This window comes from Pinus tabuliformis, chromosome 9, assembly GCF_031772625.1.
Source record: "Pinus tabuliformis cultivar Carrire ecotype Pingquan chromosome 9, CPIR1, whole genome shotgun sequence".
NCBI classification, from domain to species: domain Eukaryota; kingdom Viridiplantae; phylum Streptophyta; class Pinopsida; order Pinales; family Pinaceae; genus Pinus; species Pinus tabuliformis.
The window spans coordinates 1,928,823,746-1,928,842,576 of NC_142307.1; positions in this window are offsets into that span (position 1 = coordinate 1,928,823,746).

Sequence of the window (18,831 nt, forward strand, 5' to 3'; positions counted from 1 at the left end):
CATAAGGAATTTTAATGGGAAATCTTGTTGCCATGGCTCCTTGACGAGATAATGAAGGAATTTAAAGGCGTGGTGGGTCGCTAGCTGAGGCATTTAAGAGAGGAGATGGAGCATTCAAAATGGGCATGGGCTGACCCTGTAAGGCCCCTTGTGACATGAAACCGGGGTCGAAACTAATAGAGTAAATTAATACATGGAAGTTTGGGAGGACTTGATGGTCTAGCATGGTGCTCCATTCAGGGGGAAGATGAAGTACCACCTCAAGTGACTTCTGCTTCTTTACGATGGAATGAAACTGATAGTTGGCCACTCCCAACTTTGGAGAATGAATTATTCGAGCAGTAAAGGCAAGAAACAACCTGAAGAAAAGGTGATCATAGGGATGGGCATAGAGATAATCTGTGGCTTTTTCATGTGATTGTTAACTTGTTTTGTTATCCTGTAATATGTCACCATTTAATGAAAAAATTAATCTTTTGTAATCGTTTTGGGCCACAGAGCCATCCCATGTCGGGACAGCTAGTAGATCTAACAGTTGAGGCTCAACTAAGATATTTTGTTGTAATTACTGTTCAATGCCCCCCTCTCCAAATAAATAGTGGGAAGAAACACTTCACAAAGGTTTAGAATCCTAAAGAAAGAACTGTATGTTATTTTCATGACTGTATGATGTTATGATATGCATCTTTCAGAATATTAAGGAAATGGTGGTGATTCCTCCTTCGAGTACTACAATATGTTACCGCCCTATTTAAATTCCATTATGTTCATGTTTCCTCTCTGATTTCAGGTTTCGTAGCTGCTATAAATGTTTCATACGTTCTTACAGATTCATTTGTATTGACTTTTTAATGCATGTGCTTGTATGGATCTTTGAGATTATATCTTTAAATTTACACTCCATGAATCATCACACCCAATCCTCTTTCATCCATTATGTCTACCTATAACTCAGATAAGTGTAGAATTCTTGATGCATCAATATCTATGTGATGAGCGTAGAATTCTTGACACTTGAAGATATATGTGATGAGTTATCCTATCTCCTTATCTTCTCTCGTTGCCCTACCAAAGCTTATTAAATTGTAGATCCTTGAACTACTCGGCCTCCACTAGTTTATACATATATTTCTGTGAGTTGTATATGTGAAGAAGTACCAGAAATACATGGCTTATGCTTTTAGAGGAATGAACCAACCCATGTTGTTTAATATATATATAAATACATATGTACAAGAATATATGTGATGTATCTAGCTTCCTGAGAATCATATGGGACACACAAAATCCAGATGTTCCAGGCACTGGTCTTGTAAGCAATCTGTGGTTGTCTTTTGAAGCGAAAACATAGCCTATAACAAGGGTTTGTATTTGAAACTTGTAGTCCTCGGATAGATATTTATAACAAGGTATCATACACGTAAAATGAAGATCGTATGCCAAAGTTACAACCTCGGGAAGTTGATGTACCAATTTACCCCAACGAGGCCAACAAGCTTTTGGCGTTTAATTTCCTAGGGTTAGGTTTTTCGATGCTTAGGGTTTTCCATTGTTTCTGAATCATAAATAGGCCTTAGTAGCTCATTGTAAGAAAATTCAAAAGGAACTTAGCTGCCACATCTCTTCTCAGAGATAATATACCGTCACCTAAGCTAGTCCATTCTACATGTAAACAATTTTCAGCATTTTGTTATCAATGAATTGAAGTTCAATTTTCACTGTAGCTCTATGATTTTGTTTAAAATATATTTCATTTTGTTCCTGCATAAATATAGATCAGTGGTATCAAAGTGGTCTTCTCTTTATCTATTTTTATGTGCATGTCCCCAACGAGGTTGGGGTATAAGGAGTTAGGGCTCGAGCTAGTTGAACCTTTGCAATACGGGCCTCATCGACCCCGACATCCTCCCATGGTGGAAGAAAAGAAAGAAGAGAGTTGATGGGCCTCTAAATTATACATAAATTAAGGTCTATGCATATGAATTAAACATAAATTAAGGCCCATCTGACTATCCTTCAGCACATTAAACCTCTCTTTTTTCATTAGATAATGTATTTTTAACATTAATATATTCATTAGGAAGGTTTGTAAATAATTTCATATTTGTGCCTAAAATTATTTATTTTTGTGGAATATTATGAGAAGATTGGGCATATTATGAAGATTTGGAGGAGGAGATAATTTAGGGACTTGCTCCCTACTACAGGATGATCAATATTAAATAATAAATTAACAAGATATTATGGAATTATGGCAAAGATTGTGGAACTCCAATGATTGAGAAAATCTAGGAATGTGTTCCCTACCATTTAATGCAGATTCCTAGTATTGGGAACCAGATCCACTAATAAAGGGATTTTGGTGGGAAAATATTCCTCCTTTCATGGGGAATGATTCCTAATCATTTCATATAAGTACCAAGTCGAATTTGTCTCTAGGGATAGATTTTCAGTAGTCTTCTTGTGGAGAGAACTCATATTTTTGTAGCTCCATTGTATTTTCTTGCAGGAATGTAATTGTATTGATGAAAATAATGAAGATTGGTGTCATGTTTAGCTCCTAAGTCTTGTTCTCCTCCATAGGTCTCTGAGTTTCCTTGGGCTTGGACATTCTAGGAGCCTCAGAGCCCTTTTATATCATTTTCTTTCCTTCTTTTCACTTCTTATTCAAATGCATCTCTTGTTTTTGTTTCTTTCTATTTCTGCATTTAGTATTAATGATTTCTTGTTGTAGGATTGGGTTAAATGGTTGATGTAAGTTATTTTGCAGGATCACAAGAATTATTTCATCCTTGGAAAATATTTGGAAGGTCAGAGTAATAATTGAGCTATTTGGATAAGTCTTCTTATTCCCAAATCTAGATTTCTGGAACTCCTTTGTAGCAAAGAACAATAAATTTCTACTATTTTTTAGAGCATTCTAATGAGCTTTAATCAAGTTGGTTCCACTTGCATTAGATAAAATAAAAATAAAAAAAATATATTTAATAAAAAAAATTACCCCATTTCATTTTCACTTGATTAGGTTAGGCATTTGATAGATTTACTATCTCACTAATTCTCGAATTTCTGATTTTTAGACTAGTAATTTTCCATTATTTATCTTTCCCATGTATAGATGAATTTGTGGATAGATGCAGACAATAATGTGTGTTGTTGCAGGAGCTTCTACATTTCATGGAGACATCATCTCTTTCATCTCATCCAAGCCTCATCCACCCATGTCACCAAAATCGACTAAAATCTCAATCTGAATTCTTATTTTATAAGCAAAAATTGCCATTTCAATTGAGCAAATCTACCCATCTTGAAGCCCTTGCTTGAGTTCTGGGTAGTTTCCTCAACCTCCATGCCTTATTATTGCATTATCAACCTCTCCCAAGCTCCATTCCACCTTCTATACCACTTCCTAAAATTTTGGCCCGCTTTTTGTAATAAAACAGGGGATCCTATAGACATCTTGTAGGGACTAGTACTTACTATAGACATCATGTAGGAAAACCTGTAGTGGCCTATTTTGAGCCCGAATTGAGAAAAATCATCACTAGAAGCTAGGATTAGGCTCCTACTTTCCCTCCAAGACATTTGAACCATTGTACTCCTTTTCCTCCACACCTATCTCCCCTGCCAAAGAACCAAGCAAGATTAGCATTTACATTTTTTGAGCAAAAAGATCAAAAGGAAAAAGTTCTTTTATATTTATTCATGCACACAACAGTTAGCACTCTCTATATCATATTCCATGCTCAGTTAGTTTAAATCATCACATATGATAAATAGGGTTAAGTTAGGTGTCTTTTACATTTAGTTCATGATCTTTATGGAATTAGAATATGTTTCTTTCCTTCTACTTTATTTCTTGCAATATGTTAGGGTTTCGATTTCAGTTCATTTTCAACAATTAGTTTAGGGTTTGATTTCAGTACATGCACTCTATTACAACATTAAAACAAAGGAAAGACACATTGTATGCTGCACATTTAGTGTCAATACCTCTTAAGTTTGTATGAACCCGAGGTTGATAATTAAAGTCGATAGCCTTGGGAGTTGCAACATTCTTGTTGCGATACTGAGGCTCATCAAGAGTGCCAGAGATCCTTTCAAAATATTGCTCGAAGAATCCCTCAAATGACATGGGAACACGATGATAGACAACTCTTCCTAGATTCTTCGTTGTATGCCCACAGGTGATGCATCTTCATCTAGTAGTCATCTTCGAGGCACCACTCCCTTTAAGGTACAAGTCAACTTTGACATTCCCATATTTGAAGTCTGAATAGATTAATATGCCATAGATAAATAGTTAAATCTTTTGGAAGGATATTTTTAGTTCATGATTTTTTTCAATAGGGAAAAGATTATTTTTTCACTCCTCAAAACCACCCCCCACATCAAGGACTGGTGGGAAACCTATTGTGAGCACAAGAATGAGAGGGAAACCTCATTGTTTTTAGCTATACCCACTTGGAATTCATTCTAATACACCATTAAGGAACAATATTACCCTATCGGAAGATATGAAAATAAGTATATAAAGTGGAGCACACTGTGGCAGGGAAGAGGCCAAGATGTGTCAAAGTTCACAAATATTTTTCATACCCTTCGCAAGAAGTTTAGTATCAAATATTTTGAGTGGCCTCTAGTACTCAAGTAACATGAATGTCTACAAAAATACATCCAGGACAAGATGGAGTTACTGGACATGTCTTTGCTTGGTGCCACATATAATATGTTATTAAGATTGAGAAAAAAATTTAAACAGAAGAAGCAAGACTTTGTATCTGCAAATCCAAAGCAAGGGAAAGGTGCCCCCAAACCATTGAACAAAGGAAAAATCCAAGTCAAAATGACTCAATACAACCCACCAAAGCCACAATAAAATAAAAAAACCATGAAGACAAAGAAGGACATAGGAAAGTGGTGTTAGTTCCATAAGAGCCCCACTTACAACAAAATAGAGTGTCGAGCCAAGCAGTCACTAGTGACTGAGTTGAAGGCTTCAAAGTTAGATGCATGTTCCAAATCTCAGTCGATACAAAGCAAGGGGAGTGAAAAAGAAAAGTAGATTATTGATGTTGGAGCCTAGCATCACCATTGCCACCGCCAAGGTCCAAAATATTAAGCCTGAAGATCCAGAGGAGGGGGAGCATCTCTTCCACTTACAGAAGTGGGTGAAGGGTTATCCACTGTAGTTCATTGTCGATAACGGGAGCCAAAAAAACCTTATTTCAGTGGAGGTCATGAAGTTGTTGGGCCTACAGACCATACCACACCCACATCCATACACCATCAGGTGGCTTCACCGAGGATGAGATCTCCGCATCAGCCAACATTGTTGCCTTCCCTAAATCATCAAGACCTTCACAGACAAGGTATTGTGTGATTGATCCTCTTCAAATTTGTGATGTATTATTAGGATAACCATACTTGTGGAAGCATCATGTTGTGTACGAGTTTAGGCCTCACACTATTATTATTAATTTGGGAAATAAGTTATACAGGATACCATAGGTAGCCCTGCCTACCACCATCTCTTTGATATTTGCTAAGTAATGTAGTAATATCATCTCCCAGAACAAGAATTTTTTTTCTTTCTAATTCACTCTCAAAGTAAGGGGAAGATAATGGCCATATCCATGGCCCTCGGGAAGGGTTCCTCCATGCAACAGAAGCATGTGTATAAAGTCATGGAAGAATACAGGAACATCTTCTTCTCACCCACAGGGGTACAATTCCACTATCAGGTCAAGTATTCAATTGATCTGACTCTCGAAACACCTATACCCAATAGGATGATATACTACCACTCCATTATGGAAAATGAAGAGATCAAGCGGTAGATCTAGGAGTTACTACAAAAAGGGTAGATTTGACCAAGTTCCTCACCCTGTGGGAGACCAATTATACTTGTACAGAAGAAGCATGGGACCTGGAGGCTTTGCTTTGATTATCAGGAACTAAACAAAATCAATGTTAGGAATAAGTATCCAAACCCACAATTTGATGACCTTCTGGACTAGCTCTAGTGGGCCAAGTATGTTAGAAAGATCGATATGAAGTCTAACTATCACCAGGTTCCAATAGAGCCCACATATGTATGGAAGGTTGCCTTCAAATCCAAGGAAGGCCTTTTTGAATGGTTTTTCATGTCATTTGAGTTGAAAAATTCCCCTGCCACTTTTATGAGGCTGACAGATGACACCTTGCGACCCTTCACCAACTCGTTTGTGGTTTTTTATTTGGACAACATCCTCATGTTCAACAAGATTTTGGAGGAGCACTTGCAACACATTCGACAGGTCCTTCAAACTATGTGAAAGCTTGGAGAATTGCACCTTTGGCATGAGCTATGTCTAGTATCTAGGTTATATCATAGATGAGAAAGGCATGCATGTGGATCTGGCAAAGATCCAAGTCATTCGGGATTGGATAGACTTGACCACTCTAACAGAGCTTCACATCCTTTTGGGCATTGCAAATTTTTATCAAAGGTTCATGTTGGGATTCTCCCATATCACTTGGCCTTTGAGTCAGATTTCCAAGGGCAGCGTGAAAGAAAATTTTTCTTGGTTTAAGTCTCAACATAAGGCATTCATTTAACTAAAGAATCACTTCTACTCTACAACTGTACTCACATTGATATACTTGCAACAAACATTTGAAATTGAGATAGATGCCTTCGACTAGAATATTGATGTAGTACTCACCCAACATGAGCATCTAATGGCCTATCATATTGAGAAACTCTCCGATAAAATTAGAAAGTACCCCACCTATGATAAAGAGATGTATTCGAATTTTGTGTAAATAGAGGACGGCTCTGCAACTAGGGTTCTGGTAATCGTCTGAAACAACGCAGTTAGGCACGGCTCTGCAGCCTTCGAGGGTCTGACCTCCAGGGCCTGACAGTGAGCCACAGGCTTTTTCACGATGCACATGGACCCCCCCCCCAGGGGAGGGTCTCAAAGTCCTCCCCTATGTCAAACTCGGCGCCGCTAGAGCACACAGGATCCTTAATCTTTGGATCGATCCAAGCAGACAAGAACAACAATGCGTCATCGCAGCAGAATAAATCCAAGGAATCAGCCATTCAGTCCGACAAGAACGATGTAGTACCAGAGGGGAAAGATAAGACAGAGGAATAGACCAAGGTCACTTCGAAAACCTGCAAGCCAATAGCAGCTGAAAGACCTAAGATAGAACTACCTAGTCAGAAGATCAATGAGCGGATACAATACATGACAGACCATGCACTCATAGGAAAATTTATAGGACTCTGGCCAACAGAAAAAGCCCTGTATGGTTGGATCGCGGCCAAGTGGAAACCCAAGGGCCACATCACTCTGTAGCTAGGACCGAAGGGGTTTTTCACTGTAATCTTCTTATGCTTAGAAGACAAGTACAGAATCTTAGATCAGGGCCCATATTTCTTTAACTTAGCAGGATTGTATCTGAGAGAATGGGTAGCAAGATTCAACCCGGACAAGGAAGACCTCACCTGGGCTCCAGTTTGGATCAGAATGTACTCACTTCCAGAGGAATACTGGGACGAAGGACTGCTCAAGGATATTGGAAATGGACTGGGGGAATACATAAAAGCGGCGGAAGAGACGAAGTTGCGAAGATATACTTCATACGCCCGCATTTGTGTCTTCATGCGCCTGGACAAAGCTCTACCTGACTCGGTAAGTCTCTCTCATGACGATTATGAATGGATCCAACCTCTGGACTATGAACATGTTCCTTTTCGTTGCCGCAAGTGTCATGCTCATGGGCACCTCTTTAGGGACTGTCCGCTAAATGCCAAAGCCCCTGTTTCTGACCCCTCTGATATGCCGGCCCAAGAAGGCTTTACCAAAGTTCACAGTCGCAAACGAGTGCACAAAAAACCTGCCTCCGGGAAAAAACCCCAGCAAGACTCTGCATCTTTTCCCTCCACGAGTAACAGTTTTGAAATTTTGGCTCAAGCCTCAGAAGATCAACCCCTGAACTCAAAGCTTAGCTCGGTACCCATCTCTGCCTCCGATTTTACCAACCCCTCCAGCTCCACCCCTGCTTCTCTCCACTCAAAGGATAAAAATGCCACCCCCAAGGAAAATCAAAAAGATAGTGCAGGAAAAGTAAATGAAATGGATGTAGATGGTTCTCCTAACCATCCCCTAAACTCAGAAGCAGCCACAGGCGAAAATAGTCAAACGCAGCAGATGGATGAAGATCCAGAAAATTTCGACATGGAAGGATTGGACATTCATGAGCTTGAGCTAGCATGTAAAAAGAAGGACTATGATCAAATCCCAGAGATGCAACTCAACAAGCTGGAAATAGTCCTCTCGAAGGATTATCAGCAGAAACAGCTAGGCATCCAACCAAGCAGTTACTGGGATGGCAGCCTCCCCCCAAGAGACTTCAAAAAGAGAGGGAGAAGAACGGATCTCCAGCGAACAATTGAAGTAGGGAAAATCCTGGTAGACTCAGGCAGGTATGCAAAACTGACGAAGTACTACAAGCCCTCCATCAATAGTGAATCATGAAGCTCACTTCATGGAATTTAAGGGGGCTCTATAGCCCAGGGAAACTCAGAACTCTAAAAAACATGATAAATATGGAGAAACCGCAAATGTGTTTTCTTCAAGAAACAAAATGCAATAGCAGTACGCTAGGAAGCATCCTTTCCAGAGCATGGACAGGATGCCGATTAGTAGCAGTGGATGCAGAAGGAGCATTAGGCGGGTTAGCAATAGTGTGGAACCCACAAATGCTCACTCTCCAAGATTTTCATGCCTCCCACCATATTATCTAGGCCACCTTTCACATTACAGGAACCAATATTCATGGCAACCTCACTAATGTCTACTTCCCTCAGGAAGCAGGAAATAAAATAGCTTTACTCAACACAATAGAAGCTCTGAGCCTAAATAGAAAGCATCCACTGTGGATCATTGGAGGGGACTTCAACATGATCACCAAGCTGGAGGAAAAAAAAGGTGGGAGAATTAGGATGGATCAGGAAAATGTCCACTTCAAAGACTTCATCCAAAACAATTCTCTCATCGACCTGCAATTTTGTAATGGCACACATACATGGAGCAATCGCAGAGCCGGGAAGTATCAAATTGCCTCAAAGCTAGACAGATTTCTCATTACAGATAATTCGGTGCATTTGGGAGGGGATATAGCGGCAGCCATTCTCCCTTACTCAGGCTCTGACCATTGGCCCATCTCCCTCCAATGGCAAAGGCCAGGCAACACAACCAAGCGACCCTTTCGCTTCGAAGAGTTCTGGCTTACTCATCCTGCATTCAAGGACTTCGTCAAAATAGTTTGGAGCACCTTCTGTCCACCTGAAGGATCCAAAATGTTTCAGTTCCAACAGAAACTCAAGTATCTAAAATCCCAAATTAAGAAATGGAATCAAGAGACATTTGGAAATATTTTCAATGCGCAACAAAATCTAAACAAGGAAATGGCCGATCTCCAGCAACAAATTATCACCAAGGGACACACTGATTGGACCTTAGAACAGGAGCAGCGCATAAATACTCAACTGGAGGAGAGGAGAAAGCAGGAGGAAATTCTATGGAGGCAAAAATCCAGGATAAGATGGTTAAAAGAAGGGGAAAGGAACACCAAATTCTTCCATCGAACCACTGTCCAAAGAAGAATGCACAACAATATCTCCTTCATACAGAAGCAGGGAGGGGCGAGGGTGGAAAAGCATGAAGAAATCGAGGAGGAATTTCTCAGACACTTCAAACAAGTGCATAGCGAGCCCCTGGCAGACAGAAATCCGGCCATAGAAAAAATAATCCAAAAAGTTCAAAAAATCATCACTAAGGAACACAATGAGCTCCTCCTCTACCCTATTCTCCCTCAGGAAGTGGATGTAGCCATGCACCAGCTCAAGGAGGGCAAAGCCCCGGGACCGGATGGTTTCTCGACTACCTTCTACCACAATTTCTGGGAGCTGATAAAAGATGAGGTGTGGCAAGTAGTGGAGGAATCTAGAGCTCTTCACTGGCTTTTACCTTCCCTCAACTCGACCTTTATCGCGCTCATACCAAAGGAAGAGAAATCCAATACACCGGACAAATTCTGCCCTATAGCTTTATGCAACGTCATCTACAAAGTGATCTCTAAAGTCATCGCCAACAGGTTAAAGCCTCTTCTGCCTCTGCTTATCTCGCCTGAACAATCTGGCTATGTGGAAGGGCGGCAGATCCTCGACGGCATAATCCTCACGCATGAAGTAATTCACTCCCTCAAGCACTACAAACAGGCAGGTATGATACTGAAGCTCGATCTCTCAAAAGCATTTGATAAACTAAGTTGGACATACATGCAAAAAATGTTAAATGCTTTCGGGTTCTCTCCCATGTGGGTGCGTTGGATTATGAGTCTTATCTCCTCATCCTTCTTCTCCATTCTTGTGAACGGCATCCCCTCTCGAACCTTCAGTCCTTCCAGAGGAATTCGGCAGGGCGACCCTCTTTCCCCCTTCCTTTTTGTGTTAATGGCTGAAGGTTTGGGAAGACACATCAAACATGCCCTCATCTCTCAGCAGCTTAAAGGTCTCTCCATCCACAATTCCCCGGCCATAACTCATCAGCAGTTTGTTGATGATAACATGTTGTATGGTTATCCTTCGGTACAGGAAGCCTCCCTCTTCAAATCTCTGCTCAACGACTTCTCTGAGGCTTCGGGCACTAGCGTCAACAAAGCCAAATCTCAGATCTTTTTCTTTCACACCTCCCCTGTGGTGCAGCGTGCAATAGCTCGCATTTTGGGCTTCCCCATTGATTCACTCCCTTCTAAATATCTCGGAGCCCCCCTCATTGACTCGGCCATCAAGCATTCTTCCTGGCGCATCCTAATTGAGAAGTTGGAATCTCGTCTCAACCTTTGGACACACCGAACTCTAAACATTGCAAGTCGCATGGTGCTCATAAAGGCTGTGCTTCAGGCAATGCCGCTTTACTTGTTTTCTATCCTTGCAGCGCCCAAATGGGTTATCAAAAGAATAAGGGAGCTTCAGTGTAACTTCTTATGGGGGAACACAGCAACCAACCACAAATGGGCCTTGGTAAAATGGACTACTGTCTGTTTGCCAAAAGAAAAGGGAGGCATAGGACTGAGGGATCCCAATCAAAGCAATGCGATAATGTGCGCCAAAATCTGGTGGCAGTGGCTCTCTTCCCCTGACAAGCCATGGGCAACCATATGGACAGCCAAATACGCCAATCATAGACCTCAGGAGGAGCTTATAAGACTTATACCCAATGCAAAAGGCTCCCTCATTTGGAATGCGGCCAAGCAACATTACTTGTTGATTCAACAACATAGTTTTTGGGAAGTAAGAAATGGTGAAACAACCCGATTCTGGACAGATGCCTGGAACCAAATGCCAAAACTCAGTAGCACTCTCCACCCGCTTCCAAACTATATTGGGGAGGATCAGCAACAGAAAACGATTTGGCAGCACTGGACACAGGAGACTGCACAAGGATACAGGCAATGGAAGCAAGGTGATGAGCTAATCAGGTATGCGGATCGCCCATTCATGGAGGTTATGGAAAGGGAGCTCCAAAAACGACGCATAAGACACTCGGAAGGCAAGGATATCCTAAGATGGGGTTACAGGCCTAAAGGAACCTTCACTACTTCAGAAGCTTACAAATTAATAAGTTCCGACCCTTCTCCCCCCGATCTCATATGGGGGAAAATTTGGGATTCAGGTATCTGGCCTAAAGTGTCTTTCTTCCTTTGGCTAGTCGGACATCAGAAAATCCTCACCTGGGATAGGTTAAGGCGAAGAAACTACCATGGCCCCTCAATATGTGTCAACTACAAAGCCCAGGAGGAAACCCTTCAGCACCTGCTGGACTCTTGCACTTTGGCTAATCACTTATGGGAGAAGGTGAGCTTCAGATGTCAAAGACGATGCAGAGTGGCAGAGGACATCACAAATACCCTGCGTCAATGGCAAAAGAAACCCTTTAAGAGTGAAATCCTTAACCATACATGGAAGATAACTCCAGGACTACTCATCTGGGGAATCTGGAAAGAAAGGAACAAGTGCATATTCAAAGATCAAAGCTCTCCCTTAGAGGTCATTTGGAGCAAATTCTGTATAAATCTCAAAGAAACCCTGCTGCTACGCGCATGGACTCGGGAGGACCTTCCCTCTATCGACAGTGAGAAAGCCATATGGGCGAACTGGAATATGCAACTCCCTTAGGAAACTCTCAACAATGCCCCTATAAGAAACATCAATAAAAAAAGAGACTCCTAGACAGCTCCTCCAGAGCACACTTTCAAGCTCAACTTTGACGAAGCCTCAAAGGGCAACCCTGGAAGAGCAGGTTATGGTGGAATTTTCAGAAATCATGCAGGAATGCCTCTTCTGATTTACTTTGGAAATATTGGTTGGGACACCAATAACTCGGTGGAACTGGAAGGTTTATGGCAAGGTCTCCTCATAGCATGGAAACACAAATACCATCCCCTGGAGGTCGAGGGCGACTCTATGCTCCTTATCAATATGGCTAAGCAACTCCTCAATGGATCCCATGCTAGAAAAATAGCTATGAGTTGGAGACTGGAGGCCAGGTTGGAAGCCATAGAATAAGAGCTTCTCAACAACAGAGCAATAATCTTCAGTCATGTTAAGAGGGAGGGCAACAAGGTCGTCGACCTCCTTGCCAATGTGGGGGTAGAAAGTAATCACACCTTACTCACAGGAACTCTAGACATAATACCGAACCATGATCAAATACAGGAATGCAATCAGCTGGTCCAAATAGAGGCTGCACCCCCAGATGCGGGTGATTCGAATTGCAATTAGTGTGATGGGACTGGGGTGGGCGAAGCAGCGAAGCCACCTGCCAGCCATGATCATCGGACAAAAGGCCATGTGGGAGGAGAAGCGCCTACAGGTGGGTGTCATTAAGGGCAAAGGAATGTCTGAAACAAGAATTAATACACCGTCCCGATTCGCATGCGAAGTTGGATATCATTCTTCGGCTCCCATGAATGCCATAGTTATGGCGGGAGAGTATCAAGGAGGTGGGAACTGTTTATTAGCCGGCCTTAGCCATGGCTATATGCTGTTGTGGTTCATGCTGTTTTGGATGGTTACGGGTTCTGCAGGTGCTTGGGTTTCGTGGGGGTCAAGCTCTGGTTCTTTTCAGCGGCCCGCACTTGAGGTGGTGGGCTCACAAAAGCAAACCAGCGCGCTCTCTGCACGTGGTATTCCCTCTGCTGTTCGTGGCATTCCCTCTGCTGTTAATGGTATTCCCTCTGCTGTTTGTGGCATTTCCTCTGCTGTTAGTGGTATTCCCTCTACTGTTCATGGCAATCCGTCTGCTGTTCGTAGCATTCCCTCCGCTGTTCATGGTATTCCCTCTGCAATGCCGAGGCCTCGCCAGAGAATGCTCAGCCGCAGAGGCTCAGGACGGGGCAACCCTTCTCGCCCATCCTCGGGGTCTGTCACCATGAGTCAGGATCCTCGACCTCGTTGTGGAAATGAGGGCATTCTGAGGCCCAGTCAATTCCTCGACCCAAGCTCTCCAGGCTCTTCGAATTCGCCCTCCTTTGGCTCTGCTATTTTTACTTTCAATTGCTCCCTTAATCACCCTCGGATCACGGCTCATGTCTCTGTCCTCTTTCTAGAGGAAGCCCAAGATGAGGGCGATCCCAGTGCCCCTATGCCACTCACAGAGGATGAACAGGATGTGGGTGATCCCAATACTCCAAGGCCAATTGTCGATATGCAGCTCGGGATGGTTCCGCCGGCCAGCGCTGTCAATGTTAATCCTATGGCTCATGCTCCTCCAAAAATGCATGATAATGCAGCGGCCCAAGCTCAAGACCTAAATGTAGGGGGTTGGTGCAGGATCGTGGAGGAGTCACCTGACGAGTAATCCAGCGTTGTAGCTGCTCAACCGGTTTTTGCGGCCCAGTTATAAAGGTTTTTTGGCTCAATGTGTCAAATTCTGTCTCTGTTACTGTGTCGAGATCAATTTCCAGTTTCTATTGTGTTTGTATGTTGTTTGTGTTCTTCTGGATCCCTTGCGTGGGAAATATCGTCCAATTTCTCAGTTTTGGACAATGTCTGGCTCAAACAGCCTTACTCTCAGGCTAGTTGGTTCACCATGCTCAACTTCTTGTAATTTTACTCTTTTACTGTGAATAATAGTTTAGACTTACTTAGCAGAAAAAAAAGATAAAGAGATGTATTCTATCATGCAAGCTTGCCAACAATGGAAACATTACATTATGGGGAAGGAGACACACATCCACACCGATCACCGACCTCTTCAATTTATACAGACACAAAGGAATTTGCAAAATGATCGCCATCATAGGTGGTCTACATATTTTCAATAATTCCACCTGAACATTAAATACAAAAAGGGAAACACCAATCATGTTGCATATTTCCTCAACCGGACCCTAGTTTTAGCACTAACTATCGTTCTCAACTCTTGTGGCCATGAGACCTCTAGATAACCACAACTATACAAAAATGATCCAAAGTTCTCCACCACATACCAGATGCTTGTGGATGGAAAGTAAGTTCCTTATTTCCACCTGTAGGACACATGACTTTGATACCTAGTCCACCTTTGTGTTCCTTCAAGTGAGTGTGCCAAGCTGATTTGCGAGGTGCACTATAGTCAAGTCGCAAGAAACTTTGGTATGGAGAAAATTATGGCTATACTCTAGAAGTAATTTTATTGGCCAATGAAAGGATGTTGGAAAATATATTAGATCATGAACTACCTATTCCATCACCAAGCAAACCATTAAGAAGAAAGGCATGTATGCTTCTTTGCCTATTCCCAGCTAGCCCTAAGAATCTATCTCCATGGATTATTTGTCTGACCTCCATTCTACCAAGCATGGTAGTGAATATGTATTTGTGGTTGTGGACAAATTTCCTAAGATTGTTGGGTGTGGAGCCTTATTATCTTCTTTATTCAGAGGTATCACCGCATTGGACCCTAGTTCGTAATGTGGTGGCAACACCGCCCATAATATTTGCACTGCAAGGGGGCTCCAGAGGGGCAGCAGTGATCTTTAGGAGCCCCCCCCACTAGCGGGGGATCGTGGGCAGTGCCCTCAAAGCTAAAAATAGATATAAAATTTCCTTGTAAAATGTTGTAATTTCATAGTCAATCTGGGCGATTCATTAGGCGGAGATTTGACAGTAGAAATTATGTTTAATTTAGGGTTTTTTGCCCTAGAAGGCAACCCCTCGCTATATATGAGGGAATTGTATTGTGTCTAGGTAAATCTTTATTCTGAATGAGAAAGAGAGAGGAGATTGTGTGAGAGCGAAGAGGGAATTACAATGGATCTGTTGTAGGGTATCTCTTCAGTTTGTTGGATAATATAAAAGGAAGGACATGCTATTTCCCATGGACGTAGCCCAAATTGGGTGAACCATGTATATCTGTGTCTCTCTCGTTTTATGTGTTTTCTATGTTTATATTTCTGCAATATATTTTATGTGTTCCATTGCTTTGTAATATATAATTTTTTAACAACTGGTATGAGAGACGAAGGTCTATTTGGCTGATAAACTCACAGGAGAGAAGGGTTCCTGGTTAGAGTGGGATAAATGGCGGAAGATGGTAGGTGTAGGGTCAAAAATTTTAATGACCAAAACTACCAGCTATGGAAGATGCAAATGGAAGATTTTTTGTACCAGAAAGATTTGTACAAACTATTAAGCGGAAAGAAAAAGAAGCCAATGAGTATGACAGACACTGAATGGAATATTCTCAACAGAAAGGCACTTGGAACAATATGGTTGTGCCTAGCAGCATCGATAGCCTTTAATATTTCAAAGGAAATGGCAACAGAGGGTTTAATTTCAACATTGGCCAAACTATATGAAAAACTCTTGACCTCAAATAAGGTATTTCTTATGAAGCGTTTATTTAATATGAAGATGTGAGAAGGTGGATATGATGTTGATCATTTAAATGAATTTAATATGGTTACCAGTTAGTTAAGTTCTGTAGGGGTAACTTTTGATGATGAAACTAGGGCTCTATTTTTTTGTGCTCATTGCTAGAATGTTGGAATGTTTTAGTTATGGCCATTAGTAACTCTGTCTCTAGATCTAGTACTTTAAAGTTTGATGACGTTGTCAGTGCAATCCTTAGTGAGGAAATGTGACAGAAAAGCTATGGTGAGACATCAGGGAATGCTCTGACTGCAGAGACTAGGGGAAGAAAAATGGAAAGAGGAAAGAGCCCAGGATATCGCAGTAAGTCAAGGAAAGGTAGATCCAAGTCCAGGTCGGGGATAATGTGCTGGAAATGTGGTGAGAAAGGACACTTGAAGAAATACTACAAGTCTCGAAAGGGAAAAGAAGGATACGCGCAACAAGAAAATAATCATGAAGTGACTGTGACAAGTGATGTGTTGCAATATTCTTTGATTCTTTCATCAAAAAATATTATTGATGCCTGGGTGGTAGATTCAAGGGTCTCATTCCATGACACACCTGATAGGAAATATTTTCATGATTATGTTCAAGGATATTTTGGACAGGTTCAATTGGGTGATGATAAACCCTGTAAAATAACTAGAATGGGTACAGTTTTCATAAAACATCAGAATGAAAATCAATGGCTATTGAAGGAAGTAAGGCATGTTCCAGATCTGAAGAAAAATCTAATTTCAACAAGGAAGTTGGGAGGTGAAGGCTGTGTAACTATTTTTACAGATAAAACTTGGAAGGTCACTAAAGGAGCCCTGGTAATAGCAAAAGGAGAAAAGGTTGGTACATTGTATTTATGCAATGGTATTTCTAATTATGTTAATAATTTAACCTCTACAGGAGAAGATACGACATTGTGGCATCATAGGCTTGGGCACATGAGTGAGAAGGGGATGTAGATTCTTCTCTCAAGAAATTTGTTGCCAGGTTTGAAGCATGTTGATTTAAAATTATGTGAGAATTGTGTTTATGGAAAACAGAAGAGAGTCAGATTCCTCAGAGTTGGGAAAGAAAAGAAGAGCGAAAAATTAGAGATTGTGCATACAGATGTATGGAGACCTACTCAGGTTTCATCTCTCGATGGCTCTCGTTATTATGTTACTTTTATTGATGATGAAACCAAAAAAACCTAGATTTTTTGTATTTGAAAAAAATTTGATGTATTTGATACTTTCAAGAAATGGAAAACTTTAGTTGAAAATTAGATAGGAAAAAGGTTGAAGTGTCTCAGATCATACAATGGAGGTGAATATTACAGCAAAGAGTTTGATAGGTACTATTCAGATAATGGAATTCGCATAGAGAAGGCAGTTCCAAGAACACCACAAGAAAATGGTGTGTCATAAAGGATGAACAGGACAATCATGGAGCTTGCAACGTGCATGAGATTGCATATAGGATTGCCTTTACAATTTTGGGCAGATGATGTAGATACTATTGTTTATCTAATAAAAAGAGGGCCTTCAAGTTCCTTGGATGGTGGTATTCCAGAGGAGGCATGGACAGGTAAAAAGGTAAACCACTCATTTTGAAAGAATTTTGGTTGTGAAGCCTTTGTCCACATTAATAAAGAAAATAGAAAAAATCTTGAGGAAAAATCAAAGAAATGTACCTTTATTGGATATGGTGTTAATGATTTTGGTTATCACTTTTATGATTATGAAAAACACAAAATCATTAGAAGTAGAGATGTCATATTCAATGAAAAGGTTTTGTATAAGGATCAGCTGCAGGAAAAGAAACAGGAAAAATAAAACAGAGAATATGTTGCCTGAAAATCATAATGATTAAAAACCAGAACAACAACAACAAAAAGCACCTCAAACACTTGAAAGTGGTGATAGAAGATCTACCAGGATAAGTAGACCCCCTGAATGATACTCTCCTTCATTATATTATGTATTTTTGACTGATTCTGGTGAACTAGAATGTTATGAAGAAGTAGTGCAGGTAGAAACCAGGAAGAAGTGGGAGCAAGCCATGAAAGAAGAGATGGCCTCCTTAGCACATAACCAGACTTGGGACTTAGTTAGGTTTCTTGCAATTAAAACAAAATTGCAAAATAAATGGGTTTACAGGTTGAAGGAAGAAGATGGAGGTAGAAAAAGGTATAAATCTAGCCTTGTGGTGAAGGGGTTTGCACAGAAAAAGGGTATAGACTTTGATGAGATATTTTCTCCTATTGTTAAAATGACTTCAATCAAAACTATTTTAAGTCTAGCAGCAGCTAAAGATTTTCATCTTGAGCAGTTAGATGTAAAGACGTCCTTTCTCAATGGGGATTTGGAGGAAGAGATATATATGCAGCAGCCACAAGGATATGAGGTAAAAGGGAAGGAGAAACTAGTGTGCAGGTTGAAGAAGAGCTTGTATGGCTTAAAACAGGCTCCAAAAGTTTATACTAAATGTCACTCTAATCATTGTGTATATCTCAAAAGGAAAAATGATGGCAGCTATATTATATTGTTATTGTATGTAGATGACATGCTTGTTGCAAGTTCTAACATGTAGGAAATAAATGTGCTCAAAATAAAATTGGCGAACTCATTTGCAATGAAGGATTTGGGTGCTTCAAAATAAATCCTTGGTATGAGAATAAGTAGAGACAGGAAGAATCGAAAATTATCATTGTCTCAGAGTGAGTATATAGAAAAGGTGTTGAAAAGATTTAATATGAAAAATTGAAAACCAGTTAGTATACCTTTGGCTAGCCATTTCAAACTAAGTAAGGAGTTGTGTCCCAAGATTCAAGAAGAAAAGGCTTATATGTCTAAAGTTCCATATGCATCAATAGTTGGAAGCTTAATGTATGCAATGGT